Source organism: Protopterus annectens, chromosome 3.part1, assembly GCF_019279795.1.
Source record: "Protopterus annectens isolate FY-2018-M chromosome 3.part1, PAN1.0, whole genome shotgun sequence".
In the NCBI taxonomy this organism is placed as follows: domain Eukaryota; kingdom Metazoa; phylum Chordata; order Ceratodontiformes; family Protopteridae; genus Protopterus; species Protopterus annectens.
This window is the reverse complement of record NC_056732.1, coordinates 1,081,301,061-1,081,328,260: the sequence shown is the minus strand read 5'-3', so window position 1 is coordinate 1,081,328,260 and position 27,200 is coordinate 1,081,301,061.

Sequence of the window (27,200 nt, the reverse complement as noted above, 5' to 3'; positions counted from 1 at the left end):
GGTGTGGAGGTCTCATAGGTGATGCAGTCTGAAGGGGTGGACCTAACACTCTGGTCTGCCACTCTAACACAGACTACAGAATGGATACAGGTTCCTAAAACAGAACTCCTGGTCATGTTTCTTGCAGGTGCTTTTGAAGGTTTGATCAGGCTCACTGGAAACACCTTTAGGAAGTTGGACCACTCATTTATCCTATGAACTAGACAATCTGGTTAACAATCACAAAAAATGACTAGACAATGTCAGCTGCAGCACTCAATAGGAACCATGCTTCTAAGGTTATCCATTCTCTTGAACATGAAATGAAGGCTCTAGATAAACTGGGAGATGTGAATTCATGCATCTCAGCACTATCCTTAAGGGCCTTAAACTACTTCATCATAATGTACTACACATGGGATTGCCTGTGCAGTGTCACCAAGACAGTAGGCAAGCTACTAATGGCAATAATAAAATCCATTTCAAAGCCCAGGTGACTACAGTAATGTACTCTTCATTTTGGTTCATGTATCGTACCATGTAACCAATGAGTCTGCCCAAACAGCAGGATTTGGTACTTCTGTGCCAACACTTTTTGTTCCACTATAGCCCATTTGCAGAGGATGTAAAATGTACCCTTCCTGGGGCATTCCTGTTCAGAGCTGTGATTGCTTGTCATTTTTAATCAATTAAAGAAACGATGCTTATCCTGATCTCTTATGCTATGTCATATCTTTTTTTAATTTATTTTACATTTGTTAACCAGATAGTCCAAGTGGAATGTTCATTTTCATTGGAGTCCTGGGGGTAAGACATCTCCATGTAATAACAAGTAATGCAACTTTATTCAATAAATAAGGCAGGCAATTGCATTAACAAAATGCAAAGTCAAAGATTTTTAGAAAATTGAAAACTGTAATAAGGAAGATGTAAAACAACCAGATACGAACATTGCACAGCATCACAACATTAATGCATACGAATAGGAGCAGAACTTGAAAAAACATATAATTGTACAATGTTAGGTATATAATAAATTTGTTGTACTTTTATACATGACAATAAGAAAAATATTTAGCAAATCATCAATCAGATGAAAGCAGATAGGGAAAGATATGTAGCAACTAGTGTTATGCTGTAATTAGGTGATAATATATTGTAGCTGACCGGATGTTAGATTACACCGATGTCAAAGAATCAGGTGATATCACAAATGCAGACCCAATTTTGTAAGAGCTGATGTTTAAGTGAAGAATTGAAAAACTTATCTGGAGTAAAGTGTACACAATGCCAGTTCATTCCATCATTTCATAAATGTAATGGGAAACCTGATATTGCCATATTTCATGTGAGATTTAAGGGTGAAAACTATGTGGCTGACTGAGGCTGTCATTATTCTGGAGGATGGACTCCAAACGATAGCTTGAGCTTGTGAAGGGCAGTTGTTAGAATATAATAGTTTATCAGCAGCACATACTTGTGTGACAGCAAGATGATGAATTAATTCAAACTAGTGCAGACTGGGTACAGATAAGCAGTGATGCATTCAGTTGTAGTATCCTGAGGCAAATTTAGCAATTCTATTATAAGCCTGCTCAGGTTTATGAAATAGCAGAGAGGAAACAGACATGAGGAGTTGAGAGGTATGCATGCACTAGGGATGTACAGTTTTTCAAGCAAAGACTAAAATTGAACAGATCCAGCTAACTTTCAGTGTAGCTCTTGCTTTGAAGTAATCATTTTCTAATCATAAATTTATCTTGAAGCTGATAAGTAGAAATTTATATCACCTAGTTCTTTTTTATACAACTGGCCTTCTTGGTTATCTGGGCAGAATACCAGGATGCAGCTCTGTGTAAAAAAAAAAAATAGAGAGATCATTTTTAATGTTGAAACAGAGAAAAGTATCATGCTTTGAATAAAGACCGTAAGGTTCCCAGTAAGTCTTTGTAAAGGTATGAAGAGAATAAAATAAATACCAAACTTGCCAGAAATTTCTGAGGTGTCCAGGAGAATGCCAGGGTGCGTCTGACAAGTATTTGGGCATGATTATACTTTAGAACATTTAGTCAGTAAGTGGCAGTTGATATTGCCTTTCTGCGTACTATATGGCTAATTAAAGCTGGCCAGCAGGAAGCAACTTTTGAACTCCTGTGTTGCTTCTCTTTCTGCAAATATGACTCAGAACTCAACTGAAGCAAACAGTGCAGCAACCATAAAAGTTCAACTAGAAAAGAAAAAGCAGCAAATGCACTGTGTGCAAAATTCCGTCTCTGTGTCTTGGGAATTCACCTCTATTCAACGCTCATAACAGTCCACAACACCTTCAATGAAACCAAGTAGAAGTGAACAAAAGTTTATTGTAATGCCAACAAACAAAGAATGGTTAAGCGCTTTCACTTGAATAAAACAAGCTTCCTCAGAACACCATAGCTTGCATCACAGTTGTTTAAATAACATTTTTGGCACCAAAATTCATTTTGAAATTTTAAAGCTATACACACATCATTGTCCATAGTTCTCTATTCATAAAATATTAAATAATATTCATGTTATTTCTAAAAGCAATGTTACATATAATATGTGTTGATAAAGTAAACAAGTTAAAAAACTGAAAAAATGTTAACAAAAACATTTACATTTAGATCATATCAAAACATGTTTAAAAACATATAACAATGTGCCTAATAGATAGTTCATTTTAAGACCAATAGTTGTTTGACAGACACAGTGTCATTTAAACCTGGTATAGTGGAAGCATCCGTATATATCTGCCACCAAAATTCTTTATATAATAATAAATTATTAAAGTCACCCCCTCTGTTATTGGTGTGCACAATGTCCACTATACCAAGATTAAAATAATGTTTGTCACCATATTGTTTAATATGTTTATACAAAGCATTTTTTTCATCCTTCCTTCTGATGCTATAAAGGTAAGAGTATATACGTTTATTTAAACTCCTTTGAGTCTTACCTATATAGAATCCTGAGCATGTTCTCCCGGTCAACAAATGATAAATAAAAAATAAAAATAAATAATGTTCTACAGATGGCAATATACACCACCATTTTAGTTGTACAGTTGCCCCCACAGAATTTAATTCTAGTGTGTTTGTAATTATCCAGTTTCACACTGTCTCCCTGAAATATAGTGTGACATTGTTTACATGCCCCACATTTTGCAGTTTTTATGTATTCTGTCTTCTTAATAGAGATACCCTTCTCTAAAATAGATTTTATGTTGGCCCCTACCTTATAAACAAACCTTGGGCATTCACCTAATGTGGGTGCTATATCTTGATCAGCAGATATTATATGCCAGTTGTTCATTAAAATCTTCTTAACTTTACCTGAATATATGCCAAATTCCAAAATGCAAGATTTACCAAAAATGCAAGTTTCAGATTTCATATCATGCAATATATTCACAGTCGAAACAATAGCTGTCCTATATTTTTCACCCAACAAAGGCTTGTACTGGTTACCCCATTTCTTCACAACATAATTACTTACATTTTCCATAACTCTAACGTCATAGCCTCTGTCCTTAAATAAGGATGTTATAAATTTCACCTCATCTAACATGTCCTCATACCGTGAGGTCATCCTAACTGCTCTAATAAGCTGACCCTTGTATATATTCGTGAATTGTTTCTTCGGATGGTAGCTAGAATATTCCAAATAACTATTCGAAAAAGTGTTCTTTCTATAAATTTTGGATTTAAACTCATCCCCTGTTTTTGACACAAATGTGTCTAAATAAGCCACATCTTCGTGACTGCTAGAGGAGGTAAATTTTACCAAATTACTGCTACTATTGATGTATTGTAAAAATGATGCTAGCTGTTGTTCTCCACCATCCCAAATCAAATATATGTCATCAAGGTATCTGGCGTAATATTTTATGTGTGTCATAAAGTGACTATCTAAAATAGTCCTCTCTTCCCATTCAAGCATGACCAAGTTGGCGTATATGGGAGCACAAGCTGCTCGCATAGCTACGCCTTTGGTCTGCTTGTAATATTCTCCCTCAAATATAATGTAATTATGTTCGAGAACCAGGGACAACATATCCGTGAGAAGACAGATGGTGTCCCATTGGATATCTGTATGTTTTCTTATACTCGTAGCAAAAGCTGATAGACCATCTTCTTTTGGTATACAAGAAAATAAATCTATGACATCAATAGTCACAAATATCAGATCTGAACTGGATAGGTAAATAGGATACTGTTTCAGAAAATCCCATGAGTCCTTAGCTATATGTGGAATAGTGGCGTATATATGTTTCAAGTAGGTGTCAATAACCTTACCTATATTAAACGTCTTGGACCTACTCCCTGATATAATGGGTCTAAAGGTCGGTTCATCTATATTCTTGTGAATTTTAGGGATACCCACTATAGAAGCTAATACAGGATGTTCAACCTTAATATAAGTATAGATGTCATTATTGATCCTGTTGTCTAGTAAGTTCTCAAACATAATTACATTATATTTGAGGGAGAATATTACAAGCAGACCAAAGGCGTAGCTATGGGAGCAGCTTGTGCTCCCATATACGTCAACTTGGTCATGCTTGATTGGGAAGAGAGGACTATTTTAGATAGTCACTTTATGACACACATAAAATATTACGTCAGATGCCTTGATGACATATATTTGATTTGGGATGGTCGAGAGCAACAGCTAGCATCATTTTTACAATACGTCAATAGTAGCAGTAATTTTTTAAAATTTACCTCCTCTAGCAGTCACGAAGGTGTGGCTTATTTAGACACATTTGTGTCAAAAACAGGGGATGAGTTTAAATCCAAAATTTATAGAAAGAACACTTTTTCGAATAGTTATTTGGATTATTCTAGCTACCATCCGAAGAAACAATTCACGAATATATACAAGGGTCAGCTTATTAGAGCAGTTAAGATGACCTCACGGTATGAGGACATGTTGGATGAGGTGAAATTTATAACGTCCTTATTTAAGGACAGAGGCTATGACGTTAGAGTTATGGAAAATGTAAGTAATTATGTTGTGAAGAAATGGGGTAACCAGTACAAGCCTTTGTTGGGTGAAAAATATAGGACAGCTATTGTTTCGACTGTGGCTATATTGCATGATATGAAGTCTGAAACTTGCATTTTTGGTAAATCTTGCATTTTGGAATTTGGCATATATTCAGTTAAAGTTAAGAAGATTTTAATGAACAACTGGCATATAATATCTGCTGATCAAGATATAGCACCCACATTAGGTGAATGCCCAAGGTTTGTTTATAAGGTAGGGGCCAACATAAAATCTATTTTAGAGAAGGGTATCTCTATTAAGAAGACAGAATACATGAAAACTGCAAAATGTGGGGCATGTAAACAATGTCATAGTATATTTCAGGGAGACAGTGTGAAATTGGATAATTACAAACACACTAGAATTAAATTCTGTGGGGGCAACTGTACAACTAAAATGGTGGTGTATATTGCCATCTGTAGAACATGCTCAGGATTCTATATAGGTAAGACTCAAAGGAGTTTAAATAAACGTATATACTCTTACCTTTATAGCATCAGAAGGAAGGATGAAAAAAATGCTTTGTATAAACATATTAAACAATATGGTGACAAACATTATTTTAATCTTGGTATAGTCGACATTGTGCACACCAATAACAGAGGGGGTGACTTTAATAATTTATTATTATATAAAGAATTTTGGTGGCAAATATATACGGATGCTTCCACTATACCAGGTTTAAATGACACTGTGTCTGTCAAACCATTATTGGTCTTAAAATGAACTATCTATTAGGCACATTGTTATATGTTTTTAAACATGTTTTGATATGATCTAAATGTAAATGTTTTTGTTAACATTTTTTCAGTTTTTTAACTTGTTTACTTTATCAACACATATTATATGTAACATTGCTTTTAGAAATAACATGAATATTATTTAATATTTTATGAATAGAGAACTATGGTCAAGGATGTGTGTATAGCTTTAAAATTTCAAACTGAATTTTGGCGCCAAAAATGTTATTTAAACAACTGTGATGCAAGCTATGGTGTTCTGAGGAAGCTTGTTTTATTCAAGTGAAAGCGCTTAACCATTCTTTGTTTGTTGGTATTACAATAAACTTTTGTTCACTTTTACTTGGTTTCATTGAAGGTGTTGTGGACTGTTATGAGCGTTGAATAGGGGCGAATTCCCAAGACACAGAGACGGAATTTTGCACACAGTGCATTTGCTGCTTTTTCTTTTCTAGTTGAACTTTCTGCAAATATGGTGTGTCTGTATATGCATTTTCTCAATATATCTGATCAACTTAAAAAAATGAAGTTCATAGCCAAAAATGATTTCTAATGTGTCTGAAATTGAAATTTGTATTCTGTGTGAGATCACATTGCAACAAGGTCAGGAAATTTACTTTTACCCCACTGTTGTGCGACTCCAGAGCTGGCATGTATATATATATATATATATATATATATATATATATATATATATATATATATATATATATATATATTTAAACACACACACACACACACACACACACACACACACACACACACACACACACACACACACACACACACATATATATATATATATATATATATATATATAGAGAGAGATAGAGAGAGAGAGAGAGATCTACTTCTAAAGCTCGAAATCCCATATAATTGAAACTCATTTTTGTGAGATGAAAATCACAAAACCTTGAATACCAAAAAGGCAAATGTTTCCCAGAGTAAGTAAACACTTGCCCAAACTTAAACAAACACACACAGTTGTAAATAAAACACACCTCTCCTAACTATATATACCAACTCCGGAATCACACTACAGTAGAGAAAAGGGTATGTTGGGCAAGGGTTTACTTACCCTGGGAAAATTCAACGTTCAGGAATTCAAGGTTTTGCGATTTTCATGTCATGAAAATTAGTTTCGATCATATGGGATTTCAAGCTTCAGAAGGGGATCCTTTTTACATATATATATATATATATATATATATATATATATATATATATATATATATAAAATAAGTAGGGGGCTGGGAATGAAAAAATATTTTGTTGTGCTATTTGATCACTTTAGATTTTTTCTAAAATGATCACTCTTTTTTGTTTGCTCTTTGAAATGTCCAGTATTTGATATAGATATAGTCTTACACACAAACTCATACAGAGATGCCTAAATTACACACACTATCAGAATCATACCTTTTAATGGTCTTACAGTTCTATTACAAATAAATAAATAAATAAAAGTACAGTTCAGGTGAACTGAAAGGAAACTTTACCCACAAGAAGTCTGCAGCTCTTGAAAACAGTGTAGTAGATGGATGCAGTTATCTTTCACTTTAGCAGCTAAATAAACTTTCCTTTAAATATGTACCCAACCCATATGTCGACTTGGCTTTTTGTATACCTGAAAGCTAAATTTGAACATTTACTTTTCTCAAATGGTGCAACAGATAGACACAGATACTAGATTGGGGGTTCCTATTAGAAGATCGAAGACGCATTCTTTTGAATGCATCTTGGTTGAACTTAAAAGACTGAAATGGCAAAATATTGAAGCAGCTTTTAAGTGAATTCTTTCCCTGGGAAAGAATTCGCTTGGCCACTTTGTTACTTTGCCATTTTCAGCACTGTAGTGCGGTCTCGGAGTTGTTATATTTAAGTAGGGGGGGGTGAAGCCCCCCCCACTTAATGTAATGTTTAAAGTGTTTTTTTTTTTTTTTTTTTTTTGGAACAGCAATTTTTTTTCCATGGGAAAGAAATCACTGTTCTGACAGTTCGACATTGTAGGCTTTCACTTACATAGGGTCGATTAATCACAGATCGCTTTTTTAAGCATTCGGCGATCTAATATAGACCCTATATTGGAACAACATCTTGTTAAAAAATCCAGTACTTTCAATCCTGCATCCCATCCTTTATTAGATGTATTTGAAAAAGTGGTGATGGATGAAATATACCAATTATGGGCACAAAATAGTAAATACTCCACTAATTTGAATCAAGAGGAATTTGCCCTTATGACCCAACTTAGACAGGATTCAAATATATGTATCATGACTCCCGACAAAGGTGGGGGCATAATTTTATTTAATAGCACAGACTATTCTGATGTTATGCAAACTATGTTGTTCAATGAAGACAACTATGCTCAAGTATTAGAAAATCAAATCAATATAGCTTACATCTGTATTGATTCTTATTTGGAAGAATACTTCTTAGACCAACGGGTTACCCCTGATGTATTCAACTTTTTAACTAATAAACATCCAGTTATACCCACTATTTTTGGAATTCTCAGAGTACATAAGAATATACACCAGCCACCCTTCAGACCTACAGTAGCAGCAGGTGACTCTAAGACTCAAAACATTGCCATTTATATAGATAAAATGGTTAAACCTATTATGGAAAAAATAATACATCTAGTGAAAGATTCATGGAAATTCCTGGGACAACTTACACAGAAAATCTGGTCTACGGATATAATATTCCTTACCGTAGATGTAAAGAATTTATTTACTTGTATACCAAGGGAGAAAGGTTTGGAAATTTTTGAGGAAGCCCTCAGATAATATTCCAATTTTTCCCACGAGCATATATGTCTGTTGGTAGAATTGATGGCACTAACCCTAGAAAACAACTTTATTTATTTTGAAGGACAATATTACTGACAACTTAAGGGGGTTGCCATGGGTGCCACATGCGCCCCAGTCTACGCAAACATGGTACTACTTAGTTGGGAAGCCCAGAATGTATTTAATAGTGCCATCAATATATCAAATTATACATACATTATTTGGATGATATTTTTATTTTGTGGCAGGGGGATGAGAGAATAATACCAGCCTTTGTGGAATATTTAAATGCTACTACTGCATTCTTAGAATTTAGATATAGTTATAATCCTAGCAGTATACATTATTTGGATGTTAGAATTTCCCACACTATGGATGGTTTCAAGTCTAATATTTATAGAAAAGAAACCTTCTGCAACGCATATTTACATTTTGCTAGCAACCATCCCATCACACAAAAGAAAAGTTTGGTTAAAGGGCAAGCTATCAGGATTGCCCATATGACATTGGTTTTTGAAAATGTACAGACCGAATTTCAAACACTACAGGAGATGTTTGTTTAAAGGGAGTATCCAGAAAAGTTAGTTAAGAGTATCTTAAAAGAAGTTAGTAAGGAGTAGTGGGGTAAACGATATAAGCCTTTATTGGGGGGGGGTAGAAGGGCCCGTACCCATGATTACTAGAGATTCAGCATTACATTTTGAAAGGGCATGCACTGTGCAATACAGTTCAATATCCCACAAGATTAAAGATATTACACGTAAGAACTGGAACATCTTTAAGTTGGACCGACACATTAACCGAATAGTGGGTATACAACCCATAATTGTCAGCAAAGTAGGTAGAAATATGAAATCTCTCATGGAAAATAAAAAAATAATAATAAATATTTGACTGAAGGAACTACCCCCTGTGGTAAATGTTCTCAATGCACATATATAAGTAGAGCTGGAGAAATTCATCTACACAATGTTATGAAAAGTAACATAACATTTTTGAAGGGAAACTGTCATACACTTCATGTGGTTTATCTTGCATAATGTGAGACCTGTATGGAATACTATGTGAGGAAAACTGAACGTGCTCTACATAATAGAATTTCTGAGCACATTAATGATATTAAAAATAAAAAAGACAATAATGCCTTATTTAGGCATTCTATTTCCTGTACTGGTTTCTCACAGTTCAGGTTTGGGATTTTGGATATTATATCAGTTACCTCTAGGGAGGGTGATTGGAAAAACTTATTAAACAAGAAAGAGTTACATTAGCAGCTAAGTTTAGCTGCAAACACCCCACCTGGTTTAAATAGGTCTATATTAAATCACTGAATGCTTAAAAAAGTGAACGGTGATTGATCAACCCTATGTAAGTGAAAATGTACAATGTCGAAGTGTCAGAACAGCAATTTTTTTTCCAAGGAAAAAAAAATCACAGTTCCAACAAAAATAAATAAATAAATAAAAATGAATTTAAACATTACATTAAGTGGGGGGCTTTGCCCCCACACCCCCGATGCGATGGGGCTGCACCCCCACCCCCCTACTTAAATATACCAACTCCGAGACTGCACTACAGTGCCGAAAACAGCAAAGTACCAAAGTGCCAAGCAAATTCTTTCCCAGGGAAAGAATTCACTTAACAGCCACTTCAATATTTTCCGTTTTCTGCCTTTTAAGTTCAACCAAGACGCATTTGAAAGAATGCATCTTCGGTCTTCTAATATAGACCTGTTTAAATGATGCCCTATCTATCAAACCAATACTCAAAGAGAAAGCTAATAGATTTTAAGTTTATATATCTTTGATTTAATTGTTGGAACAACATTCAACAAAGTGTATTACCATTGTGCCTTTGTGTATTTTTAACTACAACATGCTTTTAACATTGTTTCACGATTGGTATACATTCTATCCAATCATTGTCTTACTTGCTGTATTTAAGTAATGCTTCATGTGCTGAAATTTATTCTGCTGAAGTCTCTTTTATGGGAGACGAAAGCGCTCAATTCTTGTTTCTCAATAAACCATCATATTTCTTTGAAGTTCTTGCAGTCACATCTTTTTTTATTTTTAATTATTTAGTAAAGTTTCCTTTAAGGTCATCCTAGCTGTGTTTTTATTTTTACTCATTTAGTGATATAACCAACTGAGGCTTACTGCATAGAATTAGGGGCTGTCTGCCATATCATGGTAGTTGTTCTATTATAAAGAGTTCACCATTCTTTTATTTAGTCATAAAATGACAGCAAACATTCAAGTACAGAGAAAAAGTATGGTTTTAGTAGAGAATATGTGTCTTCTGTTGATTTCAGTAAGAGTCAAATCTCTAAGATGATAAAAATAAAGTTTACCTTGTTAATTTATTTAAATAAGAGAAAGTCTCTGCCACTGCCAACTGGAAGCTGATTTAGAAGAACATGAATAGGGATAAAATGAAGAGCTTGGTGATTAAGAGGAGCCTAAAGCATGTGATGATTTCAATTTTGGTATTATGCGGTTAATCGACAAATGCTATGAGTGGGAACATATCTCTCATCTGTCAAGAATTTCACAAGATGTTCACATTATTGTCTCATATTCTGATCCATTCCTCATACAATTTGTGTTTTTTTTGGCAAATCATTGAGGGCTGAAATCACTAAATAGTGAAAGACATTTGAGTTTCAGACTTCATATCCTTCAGAAAAAATATATGCTAATGGAATGCCTGTTGTTCTAGCAAATTTCCAAATTTATAAAACCAGTGTTTAAACTTTGTCCTTGATTTTGGCCTTCTATCCTCCCCCATTATATTTGGCTTTGTCCAGAATTCCTGAGCTAAGTGGTTGAAAGGTATTTGTGGGAGGAAGAAAGCAAGAGAAAACAAGGGCTTCCAGCAAAGAGATGGATAGATTGTGACAGAAGACCTATGACAGTCAGGTATGGCTGTTGAAGAAGGTAGCAGAGTGGCATTGAATCAAGAGAGATGGCAACATTTGATGCAACACCCCGTCCCAATGTAGAAAATGGGAAAAAGGGCTTGATGATGATGATTATGTATAATAAAGTAGAATGCGAATATGTGAAGCAGTAAGTGCATAGACCAAACAAAGCTAGGGCCACTTTTTGATGAAGTTATGAATATGAAATACTTGATCCCAAAGGCTAAAGCACTAATGAGGTATTCTTTGCTTACATCATAAAACATTGAGATTATGTGTTATCAATAAAATTAAGTGGTCATTCAGCTGTTTGACACAGTGAATATACTTTCAGAAAAAAAATTGCTTAATGTTCACAGAAATCAAGGAAATATATGAGTGTTACAAAGGCAAAGAAAGCCATCCTTTAACTACAGATATAAAAGCAAGCTTCTGTCAAAAGTAAAATGAAAAAATGGGACCAGACAATGGAAGCATATAATAGTTTGTCAAAACTCAAATGCAAAATGAAAAAAAAAAACTCTTAAGTTTCATGAGAACAGGCAGCATCCTTGATGGTTTCTTTTACAGAATCAAAAAAAGCATAACTATACCCGTTAGATATGTTAAACAAGATATAAGCATTTTGACATGTCCCTAGCATAAGACAAGGGCTATACTGGCTTCAATTCACAAAAAGAGGTGGTTACATCAAACCCAACCTGTTTTAGACCCTTTCAGCCTAACTACTGTTCTACATAAAAACATGAGGAAAGTCATCTGGGAACGTATCCAAAATAATTCAGGTGATCTACTTCTCTTAGGTATGGAGCAGTTTTTTAATATTAAAAAAAGAAAATAACACATAATGTTTATAATATAAAAATAATTTTGTAATATGTATTATAACTGCAGTTCTCTTGCAAAGTCATGATGCAGTTGACTATCAATATATTTCCCCAATGATAATAATAACTTCTATCAGTAGACAATCTTTGAATTCTTATTTGTAGATTTTAATGAAATAATATGAATTTCTTTTTGGAATACATCAGTAGCTATATTTACAAAGTCCTTGAAGTTCAGTGCAAATTCACTTTTCCAGTTTATAGTAATCATCTTAAGTGCAATTGCAAGTAAGGTCCGCAAAAGAAAATATTGTACTTTACTAATACAAGATTGAATTGGAATAATAGTTAATAACAGAATCAAAAATTTCACAACAATCTGACCAAATGGCTTTCATAAACTGTTTGAACTCCTCCCAGTATATTTTTCACAACTAATATCTGGTACCAGACAGCTCATAAAGAGTTTTTGCATCTCCAGTATATAACCAAATTAGTTGTATACATTTTTTGACATTTTATCTGGGTAAAGAAGACCTTAAGCAAATATCTCCATGTATAAATTATCCCAAAAAACTAGAAGAAATAAATCTTACTGAGATTAAAATTAGATCTTTACATATTTCATTCACAACATTAATTATTTCTTTACATATTTCATTTCCAATATTAATCAAAATTATATTGAGTAATAATTTTACTATCATGTCAGTGAAGTGCCTTCTGTCAGATCATAACATCATAAAGCTGTTTTCTAAGAGGCTAGACCTCAAACGTAAAGTCAGCGAACCACTTTATCGAACATCACATGGAACATGTACTGCCACATTTCCAAAACAGGGAATGTCAAACCATCACTATTAACATGGTTTGACAGGGGGGGGGGCGGAACAATGTTTTTATTTTGAGCATACTGGTTCAACAATGTGAGCATTCGACAGAAGGCAATTTGTGGACATGATAGTGAACCAAGTAATATAATACCAATAGTTTTTACTAAATTAAAAATCTGATTATGATGTTAACTAATTCAATTTGGAAAGAAGCAGTTTTATCTCAGATTCACCCCCAGTAATTAATAAAGATGTATTCTAATGACTTAGAGCAATTATTTTTCATCTTTTCAGGCATAGAGTCTTTTCTGATTTATATGTTCATCACAAATTTAGTATCATAACTTTTGTCTGTTAAATTGCTGTTACTTAAAAATCATATCAATTAATGTTATACTAGAACCATTCAGAAAGTTAGATAAAAAATAATGTTACTAGATTTCAATTGTAATATCAGATGGGGAGTTTCACTTTCATAAAGTAATTTTGTAAAAGCTATTGGAAATATAGAGAAAAAACTTTTCAAAGATATATTCTTATTTATAAATATCCTAAGAGAAATTATAATTAGGTTAATATAATTAGAATTTGATTTAGTTATGTTAGTTAAGGATTTTTTCAAAAAAAAAAAAATTAGTAACCCATAACATTTTATTGTTTATGATTTTACAGATAAACCAATGGGTCTTAAATTTGAGTTATCACATATATAGTCATGTATTATTTATTTATTTTTATTTATTTAACATTTGTTGACTGGAAAAGTCTGACTAGAACAGAGCCTATTTTCATTGGAGGCCGAGGAAGAAATGCTCTAGCTGCATGTCTTTGGAATGTGGGAGGAAACCCCAGCAAATGCAGGGAGAACATGCAGACTCCGCATAGAAGGAACTCCAGTTCAGAATCAAACCAGAGAACCTCTTGCTGTGAGGCAACAACATTAACTGCTGCACCACTGCACCACCCATTAATTAATTTCCATTGTGAAACATAAGATCTATATAACTATTATAAACAGGTTAACAAAACTGAGGCTTGACTGTAAGTAAAAATAAACTGGAAATCCAATCCTCCTTTATTCCAAGGTCTGGTGTGGTTTATAAAGGCAGTTCTAGTTGAAAAGGAATACCAAAGGACATCAAAGAAAGTTTAACATTACTTTATTATTATTATTTTTTTTGTTATTATTCATTCTGGAGTTAGAGAAATAGCTTAGACTATATATATGATTGTAGGTAATAATATTTTAATGAATAATCTATCCTCAAAAGAAAAATATTCAGTTTATTAATTAGACATTTTACCTCCTCTATTATAATAATTTTATTTATAGTTCATTCTAAGTTATTAAAAATACACATAAATATTTATTATGATTCTTAATTAAAGATGAGATATAACAACTATTTTGACTATAAATTATATTTTGATTAATTAAAAGAGCTTCATTTTTATCATTATTAAATTTCTTTCTTAGGAGATTTAAGAAGTTTAGGAAAGGACTTATTTATATCGCCTGTAGTTAATAAAATATCATCAGCAAGAGGCTGTTTTTAATTGATGAGAATCATTTAACTTGAAACTTTCAGTATTATCATTGTATCTAATATATTCTGCAAAAGGTTCAATGACTAACTCAAATTATAAAGATGAAAGTGTGCAACTTTTTTGTACCATTTTTTTTTATTTCAAATCATGTTGAGATAAATGGGCATAACTTAACAAATGGTTTAAAATTAAAGTATATTTTTACCATATTAATAACTTGCAAAGGAAAACAATGACATTTTAAAGATTTAAGCGAATAAGTCCAATTATCAGAATCAAAAGTTTTTTTTCCAACTCAAGACTTAATATATTTAATTTAGTGTTTGTGTTAGCAAACATCTATAATTGTTATTAATCTTTTGATATTATCAAATGCTTTCTGATTTAAAATGAAGCCAGTTTGATCTTTATGTACTAGTAAATCTCTTAGTTTTTAATCTATTAGTTATAATTGACATGAAAAGCTTATAATCAATGTTTAAAAGTGAGATCAGTCTGTATGAAGTACATTTATTTGGATTTTTGCCTTGTTTCAATATTGAAGATATTGAACATTATTTCCGTTTTGTGATCAAAGCATCATGTTCCACTGCTTTATTATTTTTGAGTTTTTTTATTTGTTAATTAATTTCACAAAAAATAATTATCTTTCATTAAATTTAAAAGACGATTCCTATAACTTCTTTTTAATATTATTATTAAGAAATACTTTTATTTTTTTCTCTTCTGGATCTAAATTATTAGTATTTATTTTTTATAATACTTATTAAATATATGTAGAATGTTTTCTATGTCAGATGAAAAGTCTCCATTTTTTTTCATTTAATAAGGAAGACCCTCTAGGAGCAGTAGTGTAAGAATTTAATTTAACTTTCTCTAAAGCTATTTCAGTTTTATGAATCAATATTTATTGAAACTCCCTCATTATTTATTTAGCAAATTTTACTTTTATTACATTTTGAGCCTTTAATGTTTCAGCTGTTAATTTTCTTCTAACAAATAAAACTCCTCATCCCACTTATTTTTTTATGATAACTTTTATTTTTAAATATATGAATCTTAAAATAATTCCAAATACTAATATCATAAAATGGTTAGTTATTATCTTATGCCATATAATCTTCTATTTCTTTAAATAACTAAACTTTAAAATCTAATTATTTAGTTAGATAAACTGGAATTCTGGAAAACAGAGTATGTTTTCTAGTATGAACTGCAATATTAAAGCATAAAAAGCATGTATTGAGATGTGACAGACCATTGAAGTATTTCAATGAAATTTCAACTTCCTTTGCTTGTTGCTCTTTGATATTGCCATCTTGATATGGGTAATACTTTTTATTAAGCCAAAACTGTGAAAAAGAAAACTGTCATTGGAATGCCTAAGCTGGAAAAAATTGTTTCCATGAAAATTAACATGATAGTGTGGCAACACCATGCATTGTCAGGACTTCTAGAAGATTCAGTAACTTTGTGTATTCCTATTAAAAACAACACAGAGAACAACTGTAGACATTGCTTAGATACATTCATAATGTTTACTCATTGGCAGCAAGTGAAGAAGAAACACAGACGTGCTATCTTACATGCAAAGCACTATGGTTACTCAATGCACACTGCTCTGTACATTATAAAAGCTTTTCTTTATTTTAAATTATCTGCCTTGGTCTGCTTTATTACTTATTTGCATAGTTTTCTAATACAACAATAGAGATTCCAGACAGAGAGGCTCTTGAGGGGGTACATATATCAAGCTAAGGCTACTTCTGAATGACCTTGTAAATGCTGGCTGTTATCCAAGAAGCTGGAAGGGTCTGACAATTTTCTAAGGATAATATTTATCCTGCAGTGGGAGGAAAATATTAAGGAAATGGGGTGAGACTTCATTAATGTCTTTAACAATATTGCTGTCCACTTGGATCAAATTCAGAGTCCAATCCAAAAAAAAAAAAGATTTCAACCACCACAGCAATGAGCAGCAAAAAGCAGCTTAATAGAAACAAACTAAAGTAGAAATAAATCAAAACTTTTAATAACAAAAAGGTAAGCGCTTTTGCGGAAGACTGCTTCCTCAGACCTTACTACAAGGCAACAGACTACAGCCCTTATCAAGAGAGCTGCACCAATCAACACACAGAAGTTTAAAAAACAACCAATAAAAACACATATAGCAGACACTTAATTTAAATATGACATTAATAGTGACATCTGCTGTCAGCATACAGAAATCTAAAAACAACCAATAAAACACATATAGCAGACACATAATTTAAATATGATATCCCTTTATTCCTGATATCCCCTACATGCTCCAAAATCCTGTCTTTCAGCATTCTATTTGTTTTGCCAACGTAGTAAGAGTCATATGCTTGACCCAAAGCCAAGTAAACAGAGTTGGCACTTTTACAATCAGCATAAAAAACAAAGTTTATATGAGAATTACAAGCAGAAATTTCGATACTACTAGTGACAAATTTATACTTGGAGGCTTCACAGAAATGGCATGGGAATGTACCTAGCCAATTGGAACAAGACAAAGAAGGTTTATGGAAAACCCTGTAACACAAAACATGCTTACATGACTGATTTTTGCAAAAAGAAAATTGTGGTTCCAGACCCAGAACCTCCTTTAAATGCTGATCTGACATAAGAATATGCCAATTCCTTTTAACAATTTCACAAACAGTACCAATATCACTTAATATGTGAGCACCATATGCGTATTCCTTCTCACCTGTACCATAGAAATAGAATGTATATCATCAACAAATCCTTCAGCAAAATAAAGTTTAGCAGCAATGTCTCTGAGTGCATGGACCTCGTTAACAACTTCAGCAACCTCAATGAAAGAGTAACCGCTATTGATGAATTCCTTAGATGTTTCATGCAAAGCCACCACAGTTAGATCATCTATATTCTGCAATCTCATAGTTGTCCTTTCAACACATCCCTAGTGATGTGTCTAGGATGTATGCTCAATTTGTGCAGGATATCATTCTTATTCCAGTTTTTTTTTTTTTTTATGGAGCTTTGTAGTAATCACTTAATGCACTCATACTAATGGATACATCAAGAAAATCCATCTCAGTATGTGAGCTCTTACAAGTAAATCTTTAAAAAAAATCAGTGATACCGTAATCAGTGAAGCAGGACAAATCATACTCAGTGCCTTTGCAAACTATGAAGACGTCATCAACAAAGCACCTATAATATCTGATATAGTCAACAAACAGATTGTTAGCATAAACTGATTCCCTCTCCCATTGTACAAGAACTAAGTTGGCATATGAGTTCGCACAAACAGTACCCATAGCCACACCAATCAGTTGGATGTAGTAGACATCACCAAAAATAAATAAGTTATTTTACAGAATGAGCTCAAGGAGTGAACAAATGAGCAAAGTCTTAGTGTTAAAGAAGTCACTACAGGTGGTCAAAAAAGCTCTCACTTTATCTACCCCTGCCTCATTAGGTATAACTGTAAACAAAGAATTAATGTCCAAGGTCACAATAAGTAAATTCTCTTTATCAATGAGTGCAGTAGACCATAAATACAAATCAGAAAGAAAATTCTTGGCATCTTTAAGAATGCTTGGAATACCATCGAGTATAGGGCAAAGTGCTTTCTCAACAAATATCAAGAGTGGTTTAGTGATCCATCCTCTACTGGAGACAATTGGATGCACTGGAGGGTCTATCAAACTCTTATGCAGTTTAGGTAAACCATAGATGACACATACTACTGGATGTTGAACAGAAAAATAACTGTAAAGGTCCAGACTAATAAGACCTATCATGTATAACTCATAGATATAAAAATCAACTCTAATAATTAACCACCAACTTGGAACTTATGTAAGCGTTTATAGGTAGTACCATCTTGTAACATGATGCACATCTTGGAAACATAGGCCATTTTATCCATTACTGCAATACCGCCCCTTTTATCAGCAGAACAAATCTCAATATAGGGGGTCTCTCACAAGGTCCTGAGTACCTGACATTCACCAGTAGTCAAGTTATAAAAAGATGCTTTCCATTTATCTGCCATCTCCTTACAAAGATCATTCTCACACATCATAGTAAATACATCAATCAGCGGATGAGGCTTAGGTGTAAAAGACATCAGGGACATATGTGTCAGGGTATGGAAATATAGAGTTCAAGGTGGCATTTCTAGCAAATAACTCAAGGTCTAAAATAACCTATGTAATGTCTGATCTCACAGCAGGTATAAAGGAAAGTCCTTTATAAAAAAAAAATATGATCTGATCAATAGTGAGCTCATAAGAAGAGCTGTTAAAAATCAATTGATTCAAGTTTCTTCCTGGTAGCCATCCACTTAGTTCACAGATCGGAGCTGTCCTCTCCTCAACAAACTCCAGGAATGATTGTTCCTACCTTCTCAATCTATGGGAAGGGGACTGAGGAGGGGAAAAGGAGGGGTTGCAGGCAGCATATCACTTGTCTATGGAACAACTGGCCTTGAAGCCTCATCATTAACTCTATCTGAGACTGACTGAACTGATTCCACATGTGGAGTGGTCTCGATGGGTTCATTATTAGTCTGTTCATTATCTTCATTTTGCACAGAGTTATGCAAACCATCATGACCATCATACAGCCAGGAAAAACATTACATCTAGTAAAATCAAGTATATCACATTGCAGCTTCCTATGTTTGGTCACCTGAAGTGTAGTTTCATAGGCCAGTACATTGTCATGCAAACCATCCAGATTTTCTTTAAATTGAGCACCAGAAAACTTAGTGGCAATCTCAGTCTGATGTTTCTTAATATCACATAATAGTAAATCCTCAAGGGGTTTGAAGTTCAAAGATTGTCAATGCTTAAAGAGATCTGGATAAGTTTTGCCGTAAGTTGGCATTTTCAGAACTCGTAATCCACATGGAACTACCTTGTGGTGTATTGCTGCCTCAAGATGTAAACATTGCCACTGGAAATGTTTATATCTGAAAATTTTACTCTCAAGATCTTTCAAGCATAATAGAAATGATTCATGTGTAGCTAAATCAACATTAGAAGAATTAGACAATGTATTGTTAGAAATATGCAGCAAAGGATTAACTTGAACAGCCAACAAACATTCTAGATAATCAGAGTCTATTCCACTGACCCAATTTGAGTTATACAAAAGTTCAATATCTCACCCTTTTCCCATGTCCTGCAAGGAAACCACACAAATAAATCCAAAACAAAAGCAGGAACATCTGCAGGCAAAGGCTGAACAATTCCACAGCAAAGTATAATGAAAAAAGGACTTCGACCACCATAGCAATGAGCAGCAAAAAGCAATGTAATAAAAACAAACTAAAATAGAAATAAAACAAAAATTTTAATAACAAAAAGGTAAGTGCTTTTGTTAAAGACTGCTTCCTCAGACCTTAATACAAGACAAAAGATTACAGCCCTTATCAAGAGAGCTGCACCAACTGATAGATATTATGTAAAGTAAAATATTTTTTTCAAAAGCAATAATGTAAAAGAAAATGTTTGCTTTTAATGCAAGGTTTGAAATAATGTAAATGAAAATGTTTGCTTTTAATCCAAGATTTGAAATAATGTAAAAGGGAATGTTCTTTTTTTAAATGCAGAAATGTAACATGCAAGGTTTGAACTGTAAAGCTGAAAATAGATATGGAAAGTGCATGTGCTAAGCACAGCAGCTAACTATGCAACAGCTGATGTCATAGAAAAGTATAAAACCTACTTAGTTTGTTTTTTTAGTGGATACATGTGGTTTAGAGCCACTTCACAGAAAAGTATAAAAACATATTTAGTTTAGCTTATCAGTGAATACATGTGGTTGTGGGCTTAAACTGTTATGGTAAATGGCATCCTGTTATGATAAACTGGAGCATACAAAGAAGGAAGTTGTTAAGACATTTGACATTTCAAAAGGAAGCAACAAGGACCTTTTGTGAGTCTCCAGGTGCAGAGATGAAGAAAATAAAATACAGACATAACCAATGTGAAGATAACATGGAACAGAAATCAGACATACAAACCACAAAGACACTAAAAACAACACCTGCTGCTATTTAAAAATGTATATAAGCTGGACCCTGCTTGTTCTTCTTTAGAGCCATCTTGATCAAGTATGCATTGATCCTAGGCACGACACAGTTCATGAGAAGCAAAGACTTTTTCTTGCTATATTATAAGAGAATTGAAATAACTCAGACACTATAACTGCTTGGCAATACATGCTTCTTATAAAAAGTATTCAACAGATATAGTAGTATGGTGCGAGTCTGTTAGATTGCCATCTAAATAATTTAACAGTGGTGAGCCTGTTCGAATGTGACCTTCGACATCCGTTACCAGCAGTTACTTTTCATTTGGTGCCATAATTTCTACATCAGTTCAACAGGTCAACAGTTTCTGGTGCTTCTCGTTGGCTAAATCTGAGTTTCATCACTGTGACTGTCCAGAGACATTTCACCATCAATTTGTCTGTCAAAGGAGACCATTTCTTCAGAGTGATTTCAGCCTGATCACCTGATCATTGTCTATGAAAAATATGGTAAAATTATTCACAGTTATAACATGGATGCCATTAAAGACTTAAGTATAAAGTGCCCACATTCAGTAAAAATAGATTTACACGATACACCAGACAAAGTCTGGTCTCTTTTACAAAAATGGTTTCAATCTTCTGTCACAAGTTAAATGTAAATCTGGTATTTTTAATGTTCAAAAATTTGACAAAGCCGGTCTTTGTAAATGTGTATGTATGTATATATATTTATATATATATATATATATATATATATATATATATATATATACATACATACATACATACATACATATATATATATATATATATATATATATATATATATATATATATATATATATATATACATATATATATATATATATATATACATACATATATATATTTTTTTTATTATCATTACATAGAAAAGTGTTGTAGACTAATGTTTTTTTATGCAGCAGTAAATTTCCACAATTATGTTTGCCATGTCACAAGAGTCTAGTATGTAAGCCATACAATAAAATATATCCTGTTTTGACAAAGGATATGTTTGATTCTATTACTAGTACTTCTTCAGATAAAGAACAATTAAATAGTTCTTCTCCAGTCATGTCATTGTCAGATATGATAAATTCTATAGATGATTTTATTCAAGGTGTTGAGACTTTACCTTCTCATAATTTCATGAAATGTATGATGACTATTGTCATCAATGCAATGCTATTCATGACAAGATTTCTGAAAAACAAAAAATAATGAGAAATTAAAAAATGTTAATCAAATTTACAGGAATCATGTCAAAAAAGCACAGAAAAAAGTAAATGGGAATGGTGGCTGCCAAAAAGCAATTACTAGAAAATGGAAATCAAAATCTAAACCAACTATATTAGATGTAGTCAATATAGTAACAGAGATAAAACAACTGGAACTGAGGTCTTTATAAAAAGATAGGAGCAAACTACATAGGAAAAATGGTAATTGTGGGAGCCACACATACAGGGGAGAAATGAGGTTTAAAAGAGGGCAGGACTTGAACAAGCTATGTAATGGTTAGCTGAAAGCAACTGGGAAAATTATAAGTGATGTATAATGTTTGCAAATGGGAGTGTGTCAGTATGGTTTGTGATATAAAATGCTTGCAACTAGGATTGTGTCGGTGTGATTTGTTTTCATTTCTATAAATGTATGACTGCTTATGCTGTAAGTGATGGTTTAATAAAGTTGTTTCTTGTTTAAGAAAAGGGACAGGAACTGAATAATTTATGTAATGTTGCTTAGGTTATATGATATATAGCAATATATATGAAGCATAATGCTTGTTAATTTTTACATGTTAATACCATTTGATTACTTTTATATAAATGTAAATGTGCATATGTCACAAGTGATAATTCAATAAAGGTGTTTAAAAAAACACAACACAGTACAACACATTCTTTTGTTTTTTATACATATAATCTAGGATGCATTTGTTTGTCAGTACTTTTTTTCACAAAACAATACAGTCTATAAACAAAACAAGAAAGCATTTAATTCATACACTAACTAGTTCCCCACCCTTATGGTATTTTAAGTTTCAGACAGATAACAACAATGGGCAGATTATATTAATGTCATTCTATGAATACATTTATGAGTAATTATAAAAACAAGAAACTAGGATAACTACAGGACCTGGGTTTGCATGGCATACTGCATCTGAACAGTAGTTTTAACATGTTTATTGTGATATTTATTAGGGTACTCCTGCTAATGTGAAGTTTGCCTTTTATCTTCTTCTTCCTCCTGCATTAACTTTCTGTCACTGAGGTGTTGGGAATACTTCACTGTGTCTGTAAGACATGGCCATGATGTTATATGTTTCAGTCTAAGAAGCTGTATGGTGAAAGTACTAGCTACAGTGTTAGAAATAAAGGTTTCATTGTCCTGTCCATACACAGATTATCGTTTTTGTGAAGTATAGATTTTGCTTCTCATCTGTAAAAATCTAGACCTAGTACTGTGCAATTTCAGCACTTTTCTTTAACCAGGGGTTCATTTGTTCTTTAAGTCTTACATCATGACCTTTGTCCAGTTCTGGCAAATAGCATCTCATTCTCTTTCTTGTATTTTGAACTGTCTCATCCTCTCACCCTTTTTTCTTTCTATAAAAGGTTGTCATTTACAGATTATTAGCATGAACATGTCATCCTATTAGAAGATGAGCAGGTGAATAACCACACTCCAGTGCGGTGCTATGATACACCATTTTAGGCCTTGGAAAATCAGTTTTGCAGTATTTGGCTTTGTAAAATAGCTTTTTCACAATGCCAAAGGACTTTTCCAGCAAATCAATGGACTGTAGTACTGTAGATTAGCAATGGTGTGAATACAATCCCAGTTCTTTCCAAAGCCTTCAGACCTGCTGGCAGAGCATGCCTAGCACAAATGGACCTTATGCAAATGATCACGCTTTGTGCTTTAATGAACTTATTTTGCACACCTCTGTATTCAGAAAGTAAAAAAATCAATCATTGTGAAACAGTCTTTGTTACCACTAGTAAACAGGCAGCACCTACCTTCTGGTAAGGACAACTTGGCATTAATAGTTCACTAAGGGTACTGGTCTGGTATCAAAGACATGTTGGACAAGCTGTCTCTCTGCATCTGCAATGTCTTTGTTTAACCTTGGCCAGTTTATTACCACGGGATCCTTTCTCTTGCACTTTGCATTTTTCAAGTGTCCTTCAGTTTTGTATAGTTTTTTATACATCACTGGATCTAGAAGCAATCCCCTTGTTTATGAGTTGTGCAGTATAAAAGGCCTTCCATTCTAGAGTGGACACATGCTGGTCAAAAGTTAGGTCACTGTCACATAAGTTCCTAAATTCTGAACTACTGGGTCAAGTCTTATTTTATTTTGTTTGTTTTTGTTGACTAGGAAAGTCCAACTGCCATTTTTCACTGGAGGCCTAGAAAAGCTCCAGTATAATTATTTACAGCTCTTACATGGATTACAACGTTATTACAAGTTTACAAAACTTGTCACAGGCTTCTAAGTTCCTTTACTTCAATTTCAGGAATAAAACAAGTTTTTACAATTTTAGATTAATTACAGACGTTATTACAAATTTCTAACACTAAGGGGTGTGTTTGTAGTTCCCCAGGGAGTCGACCTTTCAAATGAGACAATAATACTTTTTTTTTTGACATTTGGCATTAGTCCATGACTCTGACACCATTTTTTTTTTGTTTGGGACAAGTCTTCCTGTAGGATGATTGAGTCTTTTGCAGATTCAATCACTGCTCCTAGCTTGCAGTCATCTATGAACTTAGTTAGCCAGAGCCTTTTGCTATTGGCTTTTACTCCTGAGAAACAGATGCCGAACATAATAGGTCCCAGCACCAAACCCTAGAGGACTCCACTGGTGACCATTTTTTTTTTGTGGTGGTAGCTTCTTCTATTTTGATATCCTATTTCCGATCTGTGAGCCAGTTTGCAATCTATTGGTTGATGAAGAGGTTATTCCTAGTTTATTAAGCTTTTCTACTAAACCTGAGTAGGATATTGTATTAAAAGCCTTAGCCAGGTTGAGGTAGGCAGTGTGTGCTATTTTACATTCGTCTATTGCTTTTTAACTTTTCAAAAACGTCCACCAGGCTAAGTAAGCATGACCTGCCTTTGATGAATCCATGGCTTTGTATATTAACCTGTTCAGACTTATGGGCCTGTAATTGCCTGGGTCCTTGCAAGGTCCTCCCTTATGCAATAGAATAATTGTTGGTGTTCTCCATTCACTTAGTACAAAACTTGTGTGAAGGCTAAGGTTGAACAATGTTCCTAATAGTGTGGCTAAATCATTTTTCATGCTATTCAAGTTGCATCCAAGGATATTGTCAGGACCCACTAGTATTTGCTCTTGATACTGCTTACAGGACTTGGTGTTTTGTGATTACTGTTGGCAAGTCCGTCTTAGCTATTTCATGTGAGAAAGAAAGGGAGAGGGGTTAAGTCTGAACTGAATTCACTGGCCAGTAGGTTAGCTATATCTTCAGCTTTGGTATAGGCAACATTGTTTACAATCAGCTCAGAAGATTGTCGCATTGTGCTCCCTGAAATTATGAACATAACTAAAAAGGCCTTGTGATTATCCTTTGCTTGGGTGCATAGCTGACATACATGGACAAACTAGGAAGCAACTTATGGCACTCTTCAGTTAAGAACACCTTGCAGACTTTATTTATTTACGTTGTTTTTTTTTTTTTTTTTTTTTTTTTTAACTAACGCTGTTTTTAGTGCATAATAGCGTCGGAAAGGATCCACTAGCTGAAGGTGCCCTATGGAGAAGGTTCGGTCTTCATAGTAATTGACATGTGACGGTAAGGATTAAAAAAATTGTCAAATTGATTGGGTCAGTTTGTGAAGCTTTTTACTCTTTGCCATCATGCAACAACTACTTAAAAGTCCACACAAGTTAAATAGTGAACCGATGATTGCATTATTAGTAGCAACAGGCTACTATATAAAGTAAGACAACCAGCTAAAATGTTTTCATATTTCTGACCAGCTCCTAAAATTGTTGAATATTTCAGTCAGTCAGCAATATTAAACAGAGAGTTTCTTACTTCTTATTGTTCAGAAAAATGCACGTTAAAGGGAAACTGTCAAAGTTCTGATGTTCTGATTATATTTTTTATTTTATCACACCATGGTTTTCTTTCTAAAGGTAGCAAAATATATGACTTTCTGCATATTTCTTTCATTTTTTTTCCAGTTTATATCTGCTGGGCATCCCACTCTCAGTTTTGTTCCGAGAGTACCGCCAACCAAATTGACACCACATTCTTTTCCCACACCTACTTTAAATATACCGTTTTTTTTTAACCTTCCAGGATTGTTTATATTCCCCTGATTAAACCAGTACTGTGGGAATTTCATTTCAATGTGTTTTCTATTCATTGTGAGCTCTTGTACATCTATTTTATAAAAACAAATAGATTAAAGATGACATTCATTCATTCATAAGAGTGACAGTCTTTTATCAAGTATTGAGTCCACCCAATGATTTTTTTTCCAAGTTCCTGTCAAAATTTAAAAAGTAACTGTAGCATCCAGTTGCAGATCATACTTATCTTAATTACAAACAATTATAATTGTACAAGAGTATGACTGGCTGCTATACAGAACAATTTCCTTTTTTAAGCTTGCATAAACAAACTAAAGTTTGTTTGTGTCTTTCAGCTTTTCCCGGTTAGGGGTCGCAACAGTGGAACTCCGGTCCGCTAATGATTGGTAGTAGATTTTTACATGCTGGCTTGCCGGGCCTAACACACAACCTTCAACGAAGGAATGCCCATTCACGCATGTCGCCACACAAAAGACGCTCTAACTGAGAATCGAACAGGCAACGTCTAACTGTGAGGCGACAACGCTACCGCATCACCACCATCGCAGTCCTGCATAAACAAACTAAAGTAAGGTAATGAAATATTCGGGGGCTTCAGTTCCTGTTACCACGATTGTATGGTTGCTGGCATACTACTCAGCTGTCCAGAATTTTGCATAAAGTCCAGTGTTTTACCTTGAAGTTTTGGCCTCATCCTCATAAAAGTTGTATTTTTATTTATTTTTTAGCATTGAATATTGCTGTCACTTAATAATGACATTATTGAGTTTCAGACTTTACATCTTTCAGAAAAATCATTGCATGCCAATGCAAAACCTGTTATTCTAGCAGCTTTTTAAGTTTATAAGAGTAATATTCTGCTCTGGTTTTGAATCTTTGCACCTTTTTTTTGGCTTTGTTCAGAATTCTTGCACTAACAGGTTGAGTGGTGCATTTGTTAGCAATGCAGTGGCTTTTAGTGGTACTTCACTGACACCCATGGTTCCACTATTTCATGGAGCGCTCTCATTTGTCTGCCAGTGCCTGCTATTTAGAAAAGAAAGTAGTTAAAATCTGCTAAACATTTGACTG